Genomic DNA, 19779 nt, shown 5'->3' with positions numbered 1-19779 from the left:
ACAAAGAAAGAGGACAACAACAAGAACAAAAAAGGAAACAAAAGAAAAGGGCGTCAGAATCAAGAATCATCCAAGAAACAACAAACTGTAGCAGTCCACGCTGCTACCACTCAGATCACACCAGCTCCAGCCGCACCAGCCTCGACGACACCATCACCTGCAAGGCCTTACGTAGGTTCTCTACCCAAATGTGATAAATGCAATTTCCACCACAGTGGTGCCTGCTGAGACTTACAATGCACCAACTGCAATCGTAAAGGGCACACCGCCCGGTACTGCATATCTTATTCACAGCAAAACAACCCCCAACCCAACAATGTTGGGGCCAATCGAGCATGCTACGGATGTGGAGAGACTGGCCATTTTAAGCGAAACTGCCCCAAAGACAACAGTCAAGGTGCAGAAGGATCAGGCAGGGTCCTAATAATGGGACAGGGGGAGGCGGTGCAAGACTCGGCTGTAGTCACTGGTACGTTTCCCCTCAACAACACTTATGCATGCATTTTATTCGATAGTGGGGTTGACCGGAGTTTCGTGAGTCATAAATTCAAACACCTACTAAATCAAAACCCCCAAAAGCTAAGTGAAGCCTTCACGGTGGAGATGGCTAATGGGAAAATTGAAACAACCAAAGACATTTTCGTAGGGTGCACGTTAACACTAAATAATCACTCGTTTCAAATCAACTTGATGCCAGTTAATAGTAGAAGTTTTGATGTGATCATCCGTATGGACTGGTTAAGTTCCCACCATGCCGGTATTATGTGCCACGAGAAGGCCGTTAGCCTTCACCTACCCACCAACGAAACCCTAATAGTCTACGGTGATAAACCCGGTGCAAACCTTCATCTCATCTCGTACATCAAGGAACAAAAGTGCCTACATAAAAAGAATCACGCCTTTCTAGCCCACGTAATAGACAAAAAGAAAGAGGAAAGGAACATCAAGGATATCCCGGTGGTATGTAACTTTCCAGACATATTTCCCAAAGATCTCCCAAGAATACCTCCCGAATGACAGGTCGAATTTCGGATTGACCTAATACCTGGAGCCATATCAATTTCCAAGTCACCCTATAGATTAGCCCCTACAGAAATGCAAGAGCTTTCCAACCAGTTGAGCGAATTGTTGGACAAAGGATTCATACTCTGGTCTTGTTTGTCAAGAAGAAGGATGGATCTTTCAGAATGTGCATCGATTATCGAGAGATAAACAAGCTCACCATCAAGAACCGATACCCCCTCCCTCGGGTCGATGATCCATTTGACAGCTTCAAGGAGCCACTTATTTTTCCAAGATAGATCTGAGATCTGGATACCACAAACTACGGGTCTGAGAAGAAGATATCCTCAAAACTACCTTCCAAACTCGTTATGAACATTATGAATTCATGGTTATCTGCTTTGGCCTAATGAATGCACCCGTAACATTTATAGACCTCATGAACCGAGTATGCCGACCATTCCTCGACAACTTCGTAATTGTCTTCATCGATGACATACTCGTTTATTCTCGGAGTAAGGATGAGCACAACTAACATTTACGGTGTCACACCCCGCTAAAGCGGAAACATGAGGCGTGACAATATAAAGGGTCTCATAGCAAAAGTTTAAAGATAACACCAACCATAGTATTAAAAATCATTACAAATTTACAATGAGGTTGAACAACTTTTAAAAGAAATTACAATGTAAATTGAAATACAACGCATGCGAATGCTCCTAAAAGTGATGTGTCCCTAAGTGTCACTTACTCGATTATTCCTGAAAAAGCATGTAAAACGAGCGTTAACTATAAAAATAGTTGGTGGGTACTCACAGATAAAAAAAAATATTGGTTCCATGAATTGAAATCAAAGTTTTGATAAAAGTTTCCATAAACAAAAGTATATTGTTAAAATGAGTAAATAAATTTGCGTAAACAAAGTTCGTTGTCATCATGAGAAATAAAGTATGTTGCCAAAATGAGATGAAAAGTTCATATTCCCATGGGATATAAAGTTCGTTGCTAAAATGAGTAAAGAAGTTTTGTTGCTAAAATGAGTATACAAGTTTCATTGACAAAATAAATATACAAGTTTCATCGCTAAAATGAGTATAGAAGTTTCGTTGATAAAATGAGTATACAAGTTTCATTGCTAAAATGAGTATACAAGTTTCGTTGCTAACATAAGTATACAAGTTTCATTGATAAAATGAGTATACACGTTTCGTTGCTAAAATGTGATGTAAGATTCGTATGTGCATCAAGTTTCCATTCATGAGTTCACAACCCAAGCCTAATGACCGACTCATGCCCTATTGACTACTATGTGTATCGCAAAAATAGAGAATAAAATGGTAAAATGTACTCAAGTGAATCGTGCGAGTGAGGAGTTGTCTACCTCCTGATAGCGCTATCCATAATAACCATAGGCTCAAAAGAGTTAATGAGTTGTGTCTAGAGATTCCAGGGACTTAACCGCAATACAGTCCTCATGAATTAAAGTAACATACACATACATACGAAATATAGCAACCAAGTTTCATACGAGTCAAATTAAATACAACGAGTCATAAATAGTTTAGGACATGTATTTCCACCCCAAAACATAAAAACCGAAAATAAGGGAGTGGTGAATACTCACAATATGCAAAATATAGCAACCAATTTTATATGAGTCAAATAAATATAACGAACATAAATAGTTTAGGACATGCTTTTCCACCCCAAAACATAAAAACTAAAAATATGGGAGTGGTGAATACTCACAATATGTATTGAGATGATGCAAATGGTGTCAAAATTACAATAGAATTATGCCAATATTATGTCAAAATTTAATATTGATAAGTTACAAACATTTTTTCTGTGAAAATTAAATTTCAATGAATCAATTGTTATATAACAATTTAAGTGGAAAAATTCTCATTATTGAAATGCTAATTTAACAATTTTAGAGGTGTTCCAATGATTAAATATTGAAAAACTAAATCAGTTTAGTTCTAAAATTAACCAAACTTTTTGTTTTAGTTTCAACTGAAGTCAAGGATGTTAAGATAATTTTGCTTGCAGTTTTTATATGTCTAGCTATTTTTCACCATTTTAATTTCTTGAATTACCATAAAATTATGAAAAATACTAAGAAGTTAATAAAAATTACCAAACTTCATATTTTGGTTCTAACTGCATTAAAAGACTTCCAGCTAAATGTTCATGGATTATAGATATGTATAACCATTTTCTTATATTTAATTATCTAAATAGATAAAAATTCCTGAAAAATAGAAATTAGTTAAGAAAATTCCCAAAACTTTTTATAATACTGCCATTACACATACTTAAGCTTGGAAAAATAAAAAAAATAGATTTCTAAACTGTTTAACCTATTTTTAAGATTTTTGTGCATTTAATCTAATGAAAATGAAGATAAATAAAAACCAGTTTCCAAAATTACCCAAACTTTTTTTAATATTGTTATTAAACTTTCTTAAGCTGGGGAAAAATATAAAAATGGATTTATAAACTTTTTAACCCAATTTTATGATTTTTGTGGATTTAAGTGTATTAAATCTTGGGAAATTAGAGGAAAAATAACATACAGAATAGAAAAATCATCAAAACTTTTATGTAGCGTCCTGATATATTATAAGAGATTCTAGTAAATTTTCATGAATTTTGGATGAGTAAAACTAGTTTTCCTTTTTTTAGTCCATTATAAATACAAAAATCGGGGAAAACTAGGAATGCACTATGAAAAATTGTGAAAATATTTTCTGAATACTCTACATGAGGTAGGATCTGCGAAAAATCTTATATAGCCTTTTCACATTCCTTAAAGTGGTTTTATGATTTATTTGAATTAATCAAAAAGAAAATTCAAAACCATACCAAAAAGTAACAAATATCGATGAAACTCATTGAAACATCATCATTTACTTTAGGGCTCATCCACAAAATTTCCTAGGGTTCATAGACCTTAGAAAGTATTTTATATGAATTATTTCCCTATTTTCTTTCAATAATTATAATAATTCGAAAAAATCAATTATCTTTTTGAAAATTTGTAGACAATCTCATTTTGTTGGTGGAATTCTGGGAAAAATCGCATTTGATCAGAAAAAAAAAGTTTTAGATATTTATTTGGGAATAAATCCTATATGAACCTATTTGAAAGCTTTTGACAACAAACTTTGATGATCAAACCTCTAAGCTTCAAGATCATCACATGCATGTTGGTTTTTGGGTGAAATACTACCTCCAACATCATAAAAATCGTGGTTATAAACATATGATTCATAACCCATCCATAGAATGTTGTAGAAGAAGAAGATATGTAAGAAAACTTGAGATTTTGAAGGAAGATTGAATGATTTTTGTGATTACCTTGAAGAACAACCCTAGATGATGAAGATTTAGAGTTTAAGGTGTGTTCTTGGACTCATTTTCTGGAACAAAATTCGTGAGTTTGAGAGAGAAGATGAAGTGATGGTGTGTAAGAGAGAAAGTGTGAGAGGAAAGTGAAGAGTGATTAATTGTTTTGGAAATCCAATATTTGAAATGGGCAAGAGGGTGGCCGAATTTTTGAGGTGAGAGGGGCCCCCTTCTCTCTTCAAATTTTATAAAATCAAATCCTTTTATAAAAATCTCATTTCTTTTATAAAATATGCACCCTAATCAAGCTTTTATTCATAAAACCTTGATTTTTGATTTATAAATTAAGGGTAAATGTTAATGACTTAAGCTTGTACTTTCCTTGATTGTATTTTACTGAATTTAGTCATTTTAAATTGATATTATGAGGTTCATAACAAATTTTATGGAGTTTTAGGTGTTAAAGTTTATAATTATGAGTTTTTATGGCTTTTATGGTTTTTGGAGTTTAATAAATCTTTGGATATCAAAATAAAATGAATCTTTGAGACTTCAAATTATCTTATGGTATTATAACTCTTTTATAGCTATAAATAATGTTTGTAACTTATTTTATTGGTTTATTGGCATTCTATGTAGCGGTTTTGAGATTAAAGTGAAATTGGGGAATCAAGTATACTAGTCCTAGCATTCAACTTTAACTTAAGTTCATAGGAGACTCGGACCTAATTTCTACTACTAGGTCAAATGAATCATGTATGCGTATGATTCATGAAAAGGTCTTCAAGTCAAAGAGTGACCCAAATATGGATAATCACTACAGTTAAGTAGTTGAAGAATTCACATATTAATATGAAATATAAGTACACTATCCATTGATTCTAATTGTTTCCAAGTTTCTAGTAGGTTATAACTTAGCTTCTAGTGTCACACCCCAAAACCGATAACGGTGGAATACGTTCTGGGGTGGAGGACGTCATGTACAGTATCATAACAATTGCATAATAGTAAAAACAAGCGACAAAAACCATTGCATTTGTATAGTAAATTTAATTACAAATGTGTTATGTAAAGTTTAATAGACACCAAAAGTACAACAAAATAAAAGATGGGTCTTGTATGTGCTCCATCTTCTCCAAAAGTTGCACCTGTACCTGTCTATCTTTGACCTGAGGATACAAGTTATTTTGAAAACGAGTATCAACATAAAGCTGGTGAGTTCATAAGAATTTAGTGTCGTTGTTGTATAAAAGTGTTTACAAACTTATAGTATAAAAACTGAAATTTATATTTATGAGTAGTAGAAATCCCTAGAAAATCCTATATTTTCCAGAAAAGTACATTATAAGTTAAATTATTTGAGTTGTGTGTAAGTATTATCATTGAAAACCTTCAGTTGTAAAAGTACGATAATAAATCTCATGTGAGTAACATAGACGAAGAAAAGTTATGCCTGTTGACAGCAGTAGTAGTGCAGACTTCCATTAGTAATAGATACTTACTTACTTCGGGATGTTAGCTTAGACTTAAGTCTTAGTGTATTAATTTGGATAAAGGTGTAACCCCTCATGTAACCAGACCGAATGATAATAGAGAACCCGATGACCTTCCCGGTCATGCGTAGTGTAGTGATGTAGTGCCACCCCTGGGCCTAGTCGGCTCGGACTGTAGTTAACAGTCGGGATGTAATAGTGTCTGCTCCGTATAGATCTATACATGTAGTGTTGCCTTCCTTCAGGAAAGCCATGGTCACATGGTGTAAGCGCGGTAGAGTGTCTTATAGAGGGATAGTGTGTTATACTCTGGATTAGTGTATTCTCTCGTATTATAGTATAGTAGTCTTTTCGTACAGTTCATAGAGTGTTCTCTTATACGTGTATTAACTTGTAGTAATAACAGTTATAGTGAGTATAGTAGTAGTAGAGGTAATGAGCAGTAGTCTTAACTATACCTATTATAGTTAACTAGAGTGTATGATTTCCTGCCTTTGAATAACAAAGGTATTGAATAAGATGAAAACTTTCATATCTAACACAAATATATATATATATATATATATATATATATATATATATATATATATATATATATATATATATATATATATATGATATATAACTAAGAAATCAACGACAGTCGGACGGATAACAGATACCCTAAGACCACATCAAACAAGAACATGAAATAAGGCGAGCTATCGGTCCTAAGTCCTTCAAGTCTTACTTATATACATATATTAGTGTAGATATATTTTTTTTAAAAAGAAAAATGATTTAAAAACAGTTTTGAAAATAGTTTAACAACAATATAATCCTAAAAATGCATTTGATAAACAACTAAAACAGTTTTATTGGTAAACATCTAAAAGTGTAGAAAAATCCCTTTTTGATGATAATTTGTGAATCACATAAAATTTGATAATAAAACTTGTAGAGTTATACTTGTATCCCCCCGCCCCCCTAAAACATGTAAAATCATTTAAAAAGGTTCATTAAGGGGTATGAACTCACCTGCAATGAGTAGATCGAGTGGAAGTGTCGGACGAGCGTTTGGTGTCAAGTAAAGGCTTGTACACCCTTTATGACCCTAGTAACATATGAAGACATATGTTTACAAGTAATTAGTGATTTAGACTCTAAGTATACACATATAGACATCCTAATGTGATTAAAGGTCTTATGGTTGAGTGCTAGAAGGCTAATGGGTTGCAAGGAAAGAGTATAAGACCTCACCATGGAGTTTACTCTCCTAAAACTCACCTTAAGTGAGTTTACGGTTGGGAGACCACATCCCCCATGAGTTTATGACCGTAAACTCATGGGAGGAGTGTATTTGAGTGTTTTCAAGCCTCATGTGGTTCTAGAAGTGATTCTAAGGCAACACACAAGGTTATAGGGGTGTTCAAGGTTCCAAAAGAGTACTCCCTTGGCGTCTACGGTCCAAGGACCACTCCTTTCCACGCTTTCCAAAGCGTATCGTGCCCTTCCAGGGTGAGACTTTCAAAAGGACACGGTCTCCCACCTGGAATTCCAAAGGTTTTCTTCGTTTGTCTGCATAGCTTTTCTGTCGATCCCTAGCGGCTTTTAACCGTTCGCGAATTTGTACAATCTTCTCGGTCGTTTCTCTGATGATCTTCGGACCTGTGAGAGCGCTGTTAGGAACTCGTCCTTTAGCTAACTGAGTGTCACCCACCTCAGCACAACACAGAGGGGATCTGCACTTCTGGCCATAGAGGGCTGTTGGAATAGTCTCTAAGGCTGCAACTATATTAGGCAAGTATTTGACCCGGTTGTGCATGGTCCTTTTGGGTTGCCTTCACCATAGCAACTTGATAGGATGATTTATTAAGAGAGAGTAAATATTATTAATATATTATGGGAATAATATAAAGAATAATATATTGTTATTTGATTAATATAAGCCATAGAATTAATTGGAATTAATTTGGTGACCTAAAGAGGTTAATTAAATAAAGGGGTATAAACTGTCCATTTTTTGATAGTTAAGCTTTAGACTATAAATCCTTATAGATATATAGTGGACAGATTCTAGAAGCTAGGATAGCTTCAAAATCATCCAATGAGTTATCTAAGGAAAGGATTTGGATAGCCTTAAGAGAAGATTATCCAATTAGGGTTTAGGTTGTAACCCTTAAGGAGTCTACAAGTATAAATAGACCCCATAGCCAAGGCAAATCGGCACCTCACCTAAAGTAAGAGAACCCTGGCCGATTTCCTCCCCTCTCCTCTCTCATAAATCATCTTTCTTTCCATTGGTGTTTGTAAGCCATTAGAGGAGTGACAATTGTGACTCTAGAAGCTCCAAGACTACAAGATCAACAAGGAATTCAAAGGTATGGTTCTAGATCTGTTTTAATGTTGTTATTTAACCTAATTAGCCATTAGAAGTCTTGGATTCAAAGCATGTTTAATTAGAAAGCCTAGATCCAAGCATTAGGGTTTTGCATGCGCACATAGGAAAGTTCTTATGGCCAAAACCCATCAGTGGTATCAGAGCCTAGCTTGGTTTTCTTTAAATTGTTGCTTGATTAACTGAAACAAACCTGCAAAATTCGATTTTTTGGTTTCTGAGTCATGGACTCGGCGAGTTCCAAAGTGGACTCGGCGAGTAGGCCTGACTTGGCGAGTCCCTTTGTGCACTCGGCGAGTCCAGGCGTCAGGAATGGCCAGATTCGGGATTTTTTCATAATTATCTTATGGAAACTTACCTTAATCATAATAGATCAACCTAAATCCGATTTTTTGATATATATGACTATTATCTTGATCTAGTTAAAGGTATTTATCAACTAATAAAATATTTAATTTCCTTATATGATAATTAATTAATTATTTTAATTATTTTGGTAATTATCTTTCAAAGAAATCTTGAATAAAATCAAATATAGATAATTAGGATATTAATTGTTAATTGGAATTATTTGTTATTTGATCCTCTATGTTTTAAATGTTTAAAACTTGCCCTCAAGTTTTGAAATTTATATTTGTGATTAAAAGTTTTAATTTAGACAACTTAAATTTCAAACCCTAGATTTTAAAAGGTTTAAAATACAACCCTATACTAATATGATATTACTAGAATAATATATATATATATATATATATATATATATATATATATATATATGTATGTATAACTAAATGCTAGTCTTACCGTTAGTAGGCCTCATTCACGAAGTCGATCTATAAGGTGGGTATAAGGTTGCAGCCTATAAAATGGCGCTTAATGGGTGTACACTCACACCCACCGCTTGCTTGATCGGTGGAGGGTCGTTAGCCGAACGGGTAGGATAGGGCAACCGCATCCTCTCATTAAAAGTATAATAAGTAATACAAAGTATCTACACATTTTTAAAAAATTTCCCAATCTTAGTTACTTTAGGAAAAGTGAATTGATGCAATCCCATGAAATTACACTTTGCACCCTTGCTAAGAAGTTAGTGGAGCGTGTGTGGTTTACCGGCACACTAATTGGTTCTAAGCAAAGGTGGCAAAGGGTGATTCATTGTTTATCATAGTTCAATGGAGCGTGTGTGGTTTACCGGCACATCGAATAGATGATCGTTACAATGAAGGCACCATGTGAATTTGCATGGTAATTCACACCCGCTTTGTGATCCTCGGTATCCCAGTCACAAACAAGAGGGGCATATCGAGATTTAAACATGCCATTGAATAGTTTCAATGAATCTCATTCGAACCTAGGAATTCTCAATACACTTAGGACTAATAGTTAAGTTTTGTGATGGAGAATTAGTGAATCGTCATTCACTTACCTTCAATTTATTTGCATGTTAGATTACGGCATCCCTTTTCTAGTATGTAAATGTTATTGTTGGATCCTAGCCCTAATTTTCTTATTGGGTGATAATTAGGGATTCTTATTCTAATCTATCTTTGTCCTTTTTCTTTTGTAGATGTCAAACGCAAACAACGCTGCTGCTAGTTCTTTCACATTGATGAGCCTTTGCCAAAAGGTCACCTTCGATGGAACGAACTTTAGCGAATGGATAAGGTACATTCGCACCATTGCTCGCTATGAAGATAAGGAGTATGTCCTCGATGAGAAGCTCGAGAAGATCAACCCCGAAATCGCTACTCCGGCTGAAATCACCGCTTTTGAAACTCATGAGCGAGATGCAACGAAGGTACATTGCATCATGATTGCCACCATGAACTCCGAATTCCAAAAGTCCTACGAGGACATGTACCCGTACGAGATGCACCAAGACTTATTAGAGAGATACCACCAGAACGCGAGACAAGAGCGTTATGAGATTTTCACCAACATGCTTTCCGCTAAGATGGGTCATGGAGAATCTCTTACCGTGCACTTGCAAAAGATGCAAAGGTATGTCGACCGCCTTCGCAAGTTAAATGTTGACTTTGGAGAAGACTTGGCGATCGACTTGGTGCTTCACTCTTTGCCTCCAATGTACAACCAATTTAGGATGACCTACCACATGAACAAAGAAGAGGTTACCCTAAGCAAACTCCAAGGTCTTTTGAGGGTCGCTGGGAGCAACTTCAAAGACAAGTTTGTTGCACCAACTCCCAATCCGCCTGCTGCTCCTGTCTTGGCTATTGGTCAAGGAAAGGGAAAGAAGAGGAAGGCTTCATCGAAGAACTATCGCAAGGTCAAAGCCCGAGATGGTGCCTCTTCTAGTGGAACCAAAGTTGATCCCGCTAAGCCCTGTCCTAACCTGAAGGAGGCAGAGTGCCACCACTGCCACAAGATAGGACATTGGAAGAGAAGCTGCCCAGAGTACCTGCAAGCAATCAAAGAAGGAAAGATCAAGCCATCTTTCGCAGGTATATACATAATTAAATCTAACAATTCTAATCATGCTATTTCTTGGGTTCTTGATACCGGTTGTGGTTATCACATTTGTTCTAATGTGCAGGGACTAAGAAGAAGTAGGGATGTGGAGCAAGGAAGGATCAATCTAATCATGGGGAACAGAAGATCGTCGCCTATGACCAAGATTGGAGTGTATTCTTTAGTGCTTAGGAATAATTTGTGTTTAGATTTGAACAATTGTTGCTATTCGCCAGAAATGGCTAGAAACATCATTTCATTTCATTTCATGGTTTATATAGACAAGGATTTAGATTTTCTTTTAATAATGAGAATGGTTCTATTTTGGCTTATCTAAATGGTGTCTTTTACTTTGAAGCTATACCATGTAATGGAATATATGAAACTGTTATGATTGTTGATAACTTAGGAAATGATGTTTTGAATATAGATTCTTCCACTAGTATGGATAAAGCATCCTTGTGGCATTGTCGTCTTGGACATGTCAACAAGAAACGCATAGCCCAACTCCAAAAGGATGGAGTGTTGGAGTCATTCGACCTTAGGGAAGATGACACATGCGAGTCTTGTTTACTGGGAAAGATGACTAAGTCACCCTTCACGAGTACATGTGAAAGGGGTGAAGGTCTATTGGACCTAATACATACCGATGTATGTGGACCGTTTAGATCAACCACGAAGGATGGAAACCGCTTCTACGTGACCTTTACCGATGATTATAGTAGATATGGGTATATCTATTTAATCAAGCAAAAGTCAGAAACCTTTGAAAGGTTCAAAGAGTTCAAGAATGAAGTGGAGAATCAATTGGGCAGGAAAATCAAGATGCTTCGGTCCGATCGAGGAGGAGAGTACCTAAGTCTTGAATTCCACGATTATCTCAGGGAGTGTGGAATAGTTTCGCAATTGACGCCTCCTAGGACACCGCAATTGAATGGTGTGGCAGAAATGCGTAATCGAACCTTATTGGATATGGTTCGCTCTATGATGAGTCGTGCTTCACTACCTATCTCTTTTTGGGGGTATGCCTTAGAGACTGCCGCCCATATCGTTAACCGAGTCCCTACTAAGAAGGTTGCCAAAACACCTCACGAGATGTGGACAGGGAAAGCTCCCTCGTTGGCACATATCAAGGTTTGGGGTTGCGAGGCTTTCGTAAGACGAGATACTCACGACAAGCTCGAACCTCGAAGTGAGCGTGTATTTTCATTGGCTACCCGCATACATCCTTTGGATATCTCTTCTATAGACCGAAGGACAATGTTGTCTTCGTTGGGAGGAGAGGAGTTTTCCGAGAGCGAGAACTCATAAGCCAAGGAGACAGTGGGAGGCAAATCGAACTTGAAGAGATTCAAGAGTCGATAGATGAAGGAACCTCTACCGCTGGCACTCAACCCGAGGAGGAAACTCCGGTTGAACCGATTGACGAATCCTTACCTCTTAGACGTTCTGATAGAGTTAGAGTTCATCCCCAGTTTTATGGTTTTCATATTACTACCGAAGGGGACACGTATATTAGTGTTGGTACACTAATAAATCTTGATGAACCTAATAGCTATAAGGAAGCCATGGCAGGCCCAAAGTTTGCAAAATGGAAAGAGGCAATGGATAGAGAGATCCAATCCATGTATGATAACCAAGTTTGGAATTTGGTTGATTATGTGCCCGGACGTAAGACCGTTGGGTGCAAGTGGATCTTCAAGAAGAAGACCGACGTGGATGGAAAGGTACACACATATAAAGAACGATTGGTTGCAAAGGGCTTTACTCAAACTCCCGGAGTTGACTATGATGAGACTTTCTCACCAATTGCGAAGATTAAATCTATTAGAGTGATGCTAGCAATTGCCGCGTTTCATGATTATGAGATTTGGCAAATGGATGTCAAGACCGCTTTTCTTAACGGAAAGTTGGCTGAGGATGTTTACATGGCTCAGCCAGAGGGGTTTGTGGATCCGAAGCATCCGAATAGAGTGTGTAAGCTTGAGAAGTCCATTTATGGACTTAAGCAAGCATCTCGCAGATGGAATCTTTTCTTCGATGAGAAAGTCAAAGAGTTTGGATTTGTACGAAGCGAAGACGAATCTTGTGTATATGTCAAAGCCAGTGGGAGTATAGTAAGCTTCCTCGTTTTATATGTCGATGACATATTACTCATAGGAAACGACATCCCGACTCTGCAGGAGGTTAAGTCCTGGCTCGGGAAGTGCTTCGCTATGAAGGACCTCGGAGAGGCTTCTTACATTTTGGGAATAAGGATAGTAAGAGAAAGAAGTAAGAGACTAATTGAACTTAGTCAGAATACTTACTTGGATAAAGTACTAAAACGATTTAGTATGGAAAACTCGAAGAAGGGAGAATTACCGATACAGAGTAATGCCAAATTGAGTAAGACTCAAAGTCCAAGTACCGAAGTTGAGATAGCAGAAATGAGTCGAGTACCATACGCTTCCGCAGTTGGCTCAATCATGTACGCTATGACTTGTACTCGCCCTGATGTAGCCTTCGCTTTGAGCATGGTTAGCAGATACCAGGGGAATCCTGGCAGAGCACATTGGATAGCGGTGAAGAATATCCTTAAGTACCTTCGAAAGACGAAGGAATGGTTCTTAGTCCTCGAAGGGAGTGATGACTTGAAGGTGCGAGGGTACAGTGACGCCAGTTTTCAGACCGACAGGGACAACTACCGTTTGCAGTCGGGCTGGGTCTTTACCCTAAATGGAGGAGCAATGACATGGAAGAGTTCCAAGCAGGAGACCGTAGCTGATTCAACGTGCGAATCAGAGTACATTGCAGCGAGCGAAGCGTCGAAGGAGGCAATATGGCTGAAGAACTTCATCGGTGATCTTGGAGTTGTACCTGCCATAAAGGAGCCCATGGAGATTTTCTGTGATAACGAAGGAGCGGTTGACTTGACCAAGGAACCAAGGGATCATGGTAGATCAAGACATATCGACAGAAAATATCATTTCATTAGACATGGCGTAGAGGAAGGACAACTCGTAGTGAAGAGGATATCATCAGAAGATAACCCAGCAGATCTGCTTATGAAGGGACTGAGTAGGGTTAAGCACTTGCAGCATGCTAGGAGTATTGGGCTGAAGGATGATATTAGCATAGATTAGATAGTATTAGAAACGTGTAATAGATAAATGTAATTAACATTTGATGATTAAATAAAGGAGTTTTATTTATGAGTAATGTTACTATCTTATGTTAATTGTTTAACTATTGTTTCACTTTGCATGTTTTGACTTCCAGAATAATTGAAATTATTAGGAATAATAGAATTATTCAAATTGTCCACAATCGTTCATATGTTGGAAGTAGATATGAATGAAAATTGTCATGAATTGGTGTGTAGATTGTCTAAATGGTTTTAGACATAGCAAAGGGTTGCTGCAACGTTCATGAGTGCTTATGAACTAGTTTTGAGCATTGGAACAAACCCGCGCTTGCTGGAATCACCTTATGGAATATGATATAAAAGGGTGATCGCAAGACGATAATATCATATAGTCTTAAAACCTAGATATATGGTTTGTTATTTGTTAATTGATTGTACATTGATAATGCGAAAACGCATCAGTAACTCGGTGTTATAAAACGCATTGTTGTGTATAGTTGATTAATGAATAAGTAAATGCATATAAGTCGAAGTTTATCTGTAACTTTTATCTAAGAAGGTAAAAGTGATATCTCGGCCGCTCGATGATTTGATTTGACTTATGTGCCGGGCCCGGTCGGAACTGAATTGATGTGTTCGGTTAAGTTCTATGTCGAATAAATCAGATATCGAGAAACCTAAATGCTTGACTAACAATTCCATAGGATTGTCAGCATGATATCTAACAGAGGACTGTACGATCCCTTATCTAAAGGACAAGATTGATTAGATCAGAGTTTAACAGCGTCTTTGAGAGCTACGATTGCAAACCGAATTGTACTTGTGCATATAGTTACTAGACTTATCCAAGTGGGAGACTGTTGGAATAGTGTCTAAGGCTGCAACTATATTAGGCAAGTATTTGACCCGGTTGTGCATGGTCCTTTTGGGTTGCCTTCACCATAGCAACTTGATAGGATGATTTATTAAGAGATAGTAAATATTATTAATATATTATGGGAATAATATAAAGAATAATATATTGTTATTTGATTAATATAAGTCATAGAATTAATTGGAATCAATTTGGTGACCTAAAGAGGTTAATTAAAGAAAGGGGTATAAACTGTCAATTGTTTGATAGTTAAGCTTTAGACTATAAATCCTTATAGATATATAGTGGACGGATTCTAGAAGCTAGGATAGCTTCAAAATCGTCCAATGAGTTATCTAAGGAAAGGATTTGGATAGCCTTAAGAGAAGATTATCCAATTAGGGTTTAGGTTGTAACCCTTAAGGAGTCTACAAGTATAAATAGACCCCATAGCCAAGGCAAATCGGCACCTCACCTAAAGTAAGAGAACCCTAGCCGATTTCCTCCCCTCTCCTCTCTCATAAATCATCTTTCTTGCCATTGGTGTTTGTAAGCCATTAGAGGAGTGACAATTGTGACTCTAGAAGCTCCAAGACTACAAGATCAACAAGGAATTCAAAGGTATGGTTCTAGATCTGTTTCAATGTTGTTATTTAACCTAATTAGCCATTAGAAGTCTTGGATTCAAAGCATGTTTAATTAGAAAGCCTAGATCCAAGCATTAGGGTTTTGCATGCGCACATAGGAAAGTTCTTATGGCCAAAATCCATCAAGGGCTTCAAATGGAGGTGCCTTGATGCTCGTATGATAACTATTGTTGTAAGAAAACTCCACAAGGGGTAAGTGTGTATCCCACGCCTTACCAAAGTCAATCACACAGGCTCGCAGCATATGCTCTAAGGTCTGGATCGTCATCTCACTTTTTCCGTCAGTCTGCGGATGGTAGGCTGTACTCATGTCCAACCTCGTCCCTAATGCTTTTTGCAGTGATTGCCAAAATCTCAAAGTAAACCTACTATCTCTATCAAAAATAATTGATACATGGACACCATGCAGTCGTACTATCTCCTTAATGTATGTTCTTGTGAGTTTCTCCATCGTGTCTGTTTCTTTGATGGGTAGGAAGTGCACGGACTTGGTCAATCTATCGACGATGACCCAAATGGTATCCAACCCACCCGTTGTCTTGGGTAGCTTTGTTATGAAATCTATGGTGATCCACTCCCACTTCCACTCCGGTATCTCCGATTGTTGGAGAAGACCTTATGGCTTCTAGTATTCGACCTTGACTTTTGCGCAAGTAAGGCACTTACTCACGAAGGTAGCAATCTCTGCTTTCATGTTAGGCCACCAGTATAGCTTTTTGAGATCCAGATACATCTTATCTGAACCTGGGTGAACGGAGTATCGAGTGTTGTGTGCTTCCTTCATGACCAAGTCTCTGAAACCTCCGTGGCGCGGGGTCCAGATTCGGTCCATGAGATAATAGGCTCCGTCACCCTTGACCTCCAAGTTCTTATCCATTCCACGTAGGGATTCTCCCGCCACATTCTCAGGCTTTAAGGTTTCGAGCTGAGCCTCCTTAATCTGTGTGGATAGATGCGAATGGATAGTCATTGTTAACGACTTGACTCTTCGACCAGAATACTCTTTTCTACTTAGGGTGTCTGCTACCACATTAGCTTTCCCCGGGTGATAACGAATCTCACAGTCGTAATCGTTGTGTAACGACCCGTCTCTGGTATGTTGCTTCCATGACATTTATTTAGAAGTTTTCAAGAGGGACTCGGCGAGTCTATAGCCCGACTCGTCGAGTAGGGACGGGATTTCGAGCACGTGTAAGTCGGCGACTCGGCGAGTCCATATTCGGGACTCGGCGAGTTTGCCTGCCAGGAAGAAACCCTAAATCCCTGGGTTGCTCACTATTTAAGCAATGTTATGTGCCCCAAACTCGCCTCCTTCACCCTCAGAGAGCTGTGAGAAACCCTAAACCATCCCTTGATTGATTTAATGTGTTTTGTGTGAATTATTGAAGGCTTGAAGAAGAAAAAGAAGAAAGGATCAAAGAGAAGAGGTGTAGAGCAAGGATCCAAGGTCAAAATCAGAGTTCATTGAGGTATTTCTCGGAATCCTTCTGTTTTATGCTTAAAACCTCCATTAGAACACTTCTCGGGCTAGTTTGATGTAGTTTCCAAACCTTATAGTCGTATGGATGCCTTAATAGGTCGAGATATCCCTAGATCTGTTCATTTAGGAGTTCTAGAGCCCGGATCTATAGCCTTTTTAAAGTTGCTTCGCATGAGAACCCTAGATCTAGCCTTTATTATGCGTTTTGAGCCTTATAATCTTCTTGGATGCTTATGGGCACGTAAAGATAGAATCTTTACGTGTTAATCGAGCTAAGGGAGCCCAGATCTATAAGTTTTATACGCTGGATTCAGGCAGAATCGAGTTTAGAGTAGCTGCATGCATGCGACTCGGCGAGTCGGAAGAACGACTCAGCGAGTCAAGTCGCGAGTCCCCGATTTTTCCCCTTTTAAATGATGACGAGTGGGGACCAGTGAGTAGTAGAGTGGACTTAGTGAGTTGGAGGTCAGACTCAGTGATGGAGGGACTCGACGAGTTGTTCATACAACTCGGCGAGTCCAAGACAATCTTCTTAGCTCAAGAACAACTCGTCGAGTTGTTCACACGACTCGGCGAGTCGGATGCAGATTGCCTGAGTCTTAGAATCGAAACAGAACTCGTCGAGTCGATGCCATAGTCAACGAGTAGCAGCAAGTAGGATTGAGAAGTGAGAATAAAGACTCGGCGAGTTGGCGGCCCAACTCGGCGAGTCAGGTCAACTGTAGGTTGACTTTGACCGGGAGAGTTGACTTTGACCAGGGGTAAAAGAGTAATTTTACCCCAATTCAGTTATTAGTAGTTGATTGAGTGTGTTTATGGAATTGTAGCCGGGGAGATACCAGAGCAGCAGCAGATAGCTTCCAGAGCCATACACACAGCAACCAGTTCACGAGGTGAGTTTCCTTCCAGTAGGAACGGGTCTACGGCCACAATGCCGGCCCGTTTAGTTAACAGTAGTTCCGGACTTCAGTCCGATGTAGTAGTTAGAGTGCTTGATGTCTTTGTGATTCAAGCATGTTTTGTGTTATGTGTTCCGGACTTCGGTCCGATGCAGTATATGTGTTATGTTAGCGAATAAGTGTTTATGATATGCTATGTTCAGACAGTTCCGGACATCGGTCCGATGCAGTTAGTTCCGGACTCCGACCCGATGCAGGGGACAAGGTCCCAGTCAGTTCCAGACTTCGGTCTGATGCAGCTAGTTCCGGACTTCGATCCGATGCAGTCAGTTCCGAACTTCGGTCCGATGCAGTTAGTTCCGGACTTCGGTCCGATGCAGCTAGTTCCGGACTTCAGTCCGATGTAGTGGGCAAGGCCCAGTATGTGCTTTATTTGTTATTGTTTGGTATGTGGTAGTTTGGGGGAGCTCACTAAGCTTCGTGCTTACGGTTTCAGTTTTTGGTTTCAAGTACTTCCGCAAGTAAAGGGAAGAGCTCGGGATGATGGCATCGCACACACCACAACTTCAGTTTTGTCCTGGGAGTCGGTTTAGTTTCTTAGATATGTTTCGATACAGTTGTGACATAGTTTTTCTCACAGTATTTTAGTATGGTTTGAGATATGCATCGTATGGTTTTAATATGTGATACTCCGTTTTATGAATTTTGGTTATATTAAAAATGAAATTTTCAGGTCGTATTTTTGGGATGTTTCACGTTGAGTACTTTGACCCACCGTCGTTGTCTCATGTTGAGCTCCTTCTGGTTCAGTATGTGTTGGAGGCTTTTATGATGAGTGTATATTATGCTCTTTGTTCCATACAGGTAATGTCTCCAGATCTTTAGAGCGAATACAACCGCCCCTAACTCGAGGTCGTGAGTGGTGTAGTTAACCTCATGTGTCTTCAGTTGCCTTGAGGCACAGGCGATGACCTTACCTCGTTGCATCAAGACACAACCGAGCCCTTGGTTCGATGCTTCGCAGTATACCACAAAATCTACTGTCCCTTCGGGAAGGGATAATACTGGTGCGGTGCATAGAGCTCGCTTCAGGGTCTGGAATGCCTTCTCATGTAGCTCTTCCCATTCAAATGTTACGCCTTTCTGTGTCAACATGGTAAGAGGTTTCGAAATCCGAGAGAAGTTCTGAATCAATCTACGGTAGTAGCCAGCGAGGCCTAGAAATTGACGAATTTCTGTAGGCGTCTTCGGTGCCGACCAGTTCTCAATAGCTTTAATCTTGGATGGGTCCACGTGGATTCCTTCCTCACTAACCACATGTTCCAAGAATTCAACTCTTTGGATCCAAAATTCGCACTTAGAGAACTTCGCGTATAACTTCTCCGATCGCAGGGTTTCTAGGACCCGTCGTAGATGATTCCTGTGTTCTTCCTCGCTCCGAGAGTAGACGAGTATATCATCAATGAAGAAGATGACGAATTGATCTAAGTATGGACGACACACCCTATTCATCAAGTCCATAAACAATGTGGGTGCGTTAGTCAGTCCAAAGGGCATCACTACAAACTCGTAGTGCCTGTAACAAGTTCGGAAGGCAGTCTTCGGAACATCCTCCTCAAGCACTCGTAGCTGGTGATACCCGGACCTAAGATCAATCTTGGAGAAGTAACTTGCTCCTTGTAGTTGGTCAAATAGGTCATCTATACGAGGAAGAGGGTAGCGATTTTTGATCGTGAGTTTGTTGAGTTCCCTATAATCGATGCACATATGGAACGATCCGTCCTTCTTCTTCACGAACAAGACCGAAGCTCCCCAGGGTGAGAAGCTCGGTCTTATAAAGCCCTTGCTGAGCAGCTCGTTAAGTTGCCCGAATAGTTCTTGCATCTCAGCAGGCGCTAAACGATATGGCGACTTAGCTACGGGGGTAGCTCCTGGGACTAGGTCGATTCTGAACTCAACCTGACGTTTGGGAGGTAAACCTGGAAGGTCCTCAGGAAAGACGTCAGGGAAATCGCATACAACAGGGATGTCTTTTGGATCTCTCGCTTTCTGGCTTGTGTCGACGACGTGTGCAAGAAAGG

This window comes from Lactuca sativa, chromosome 5, assembly GCF_002870075.4.
Source record: "Lactuca sativa cultivar Salinas chromosome 5, Lsat_Salinas_v11, whole genome shotgun sequence".
Classification (NCBI taxonomy): domain Eukaryota; kingdom Viridiplantae; phylum Streptophyta; class Magnoliopsida; order Asterales; family Asteraceae; genus Lactuca; species Lactuca sativa.
Note: the sequence above shows the minus strand (reverse complement) of the source record.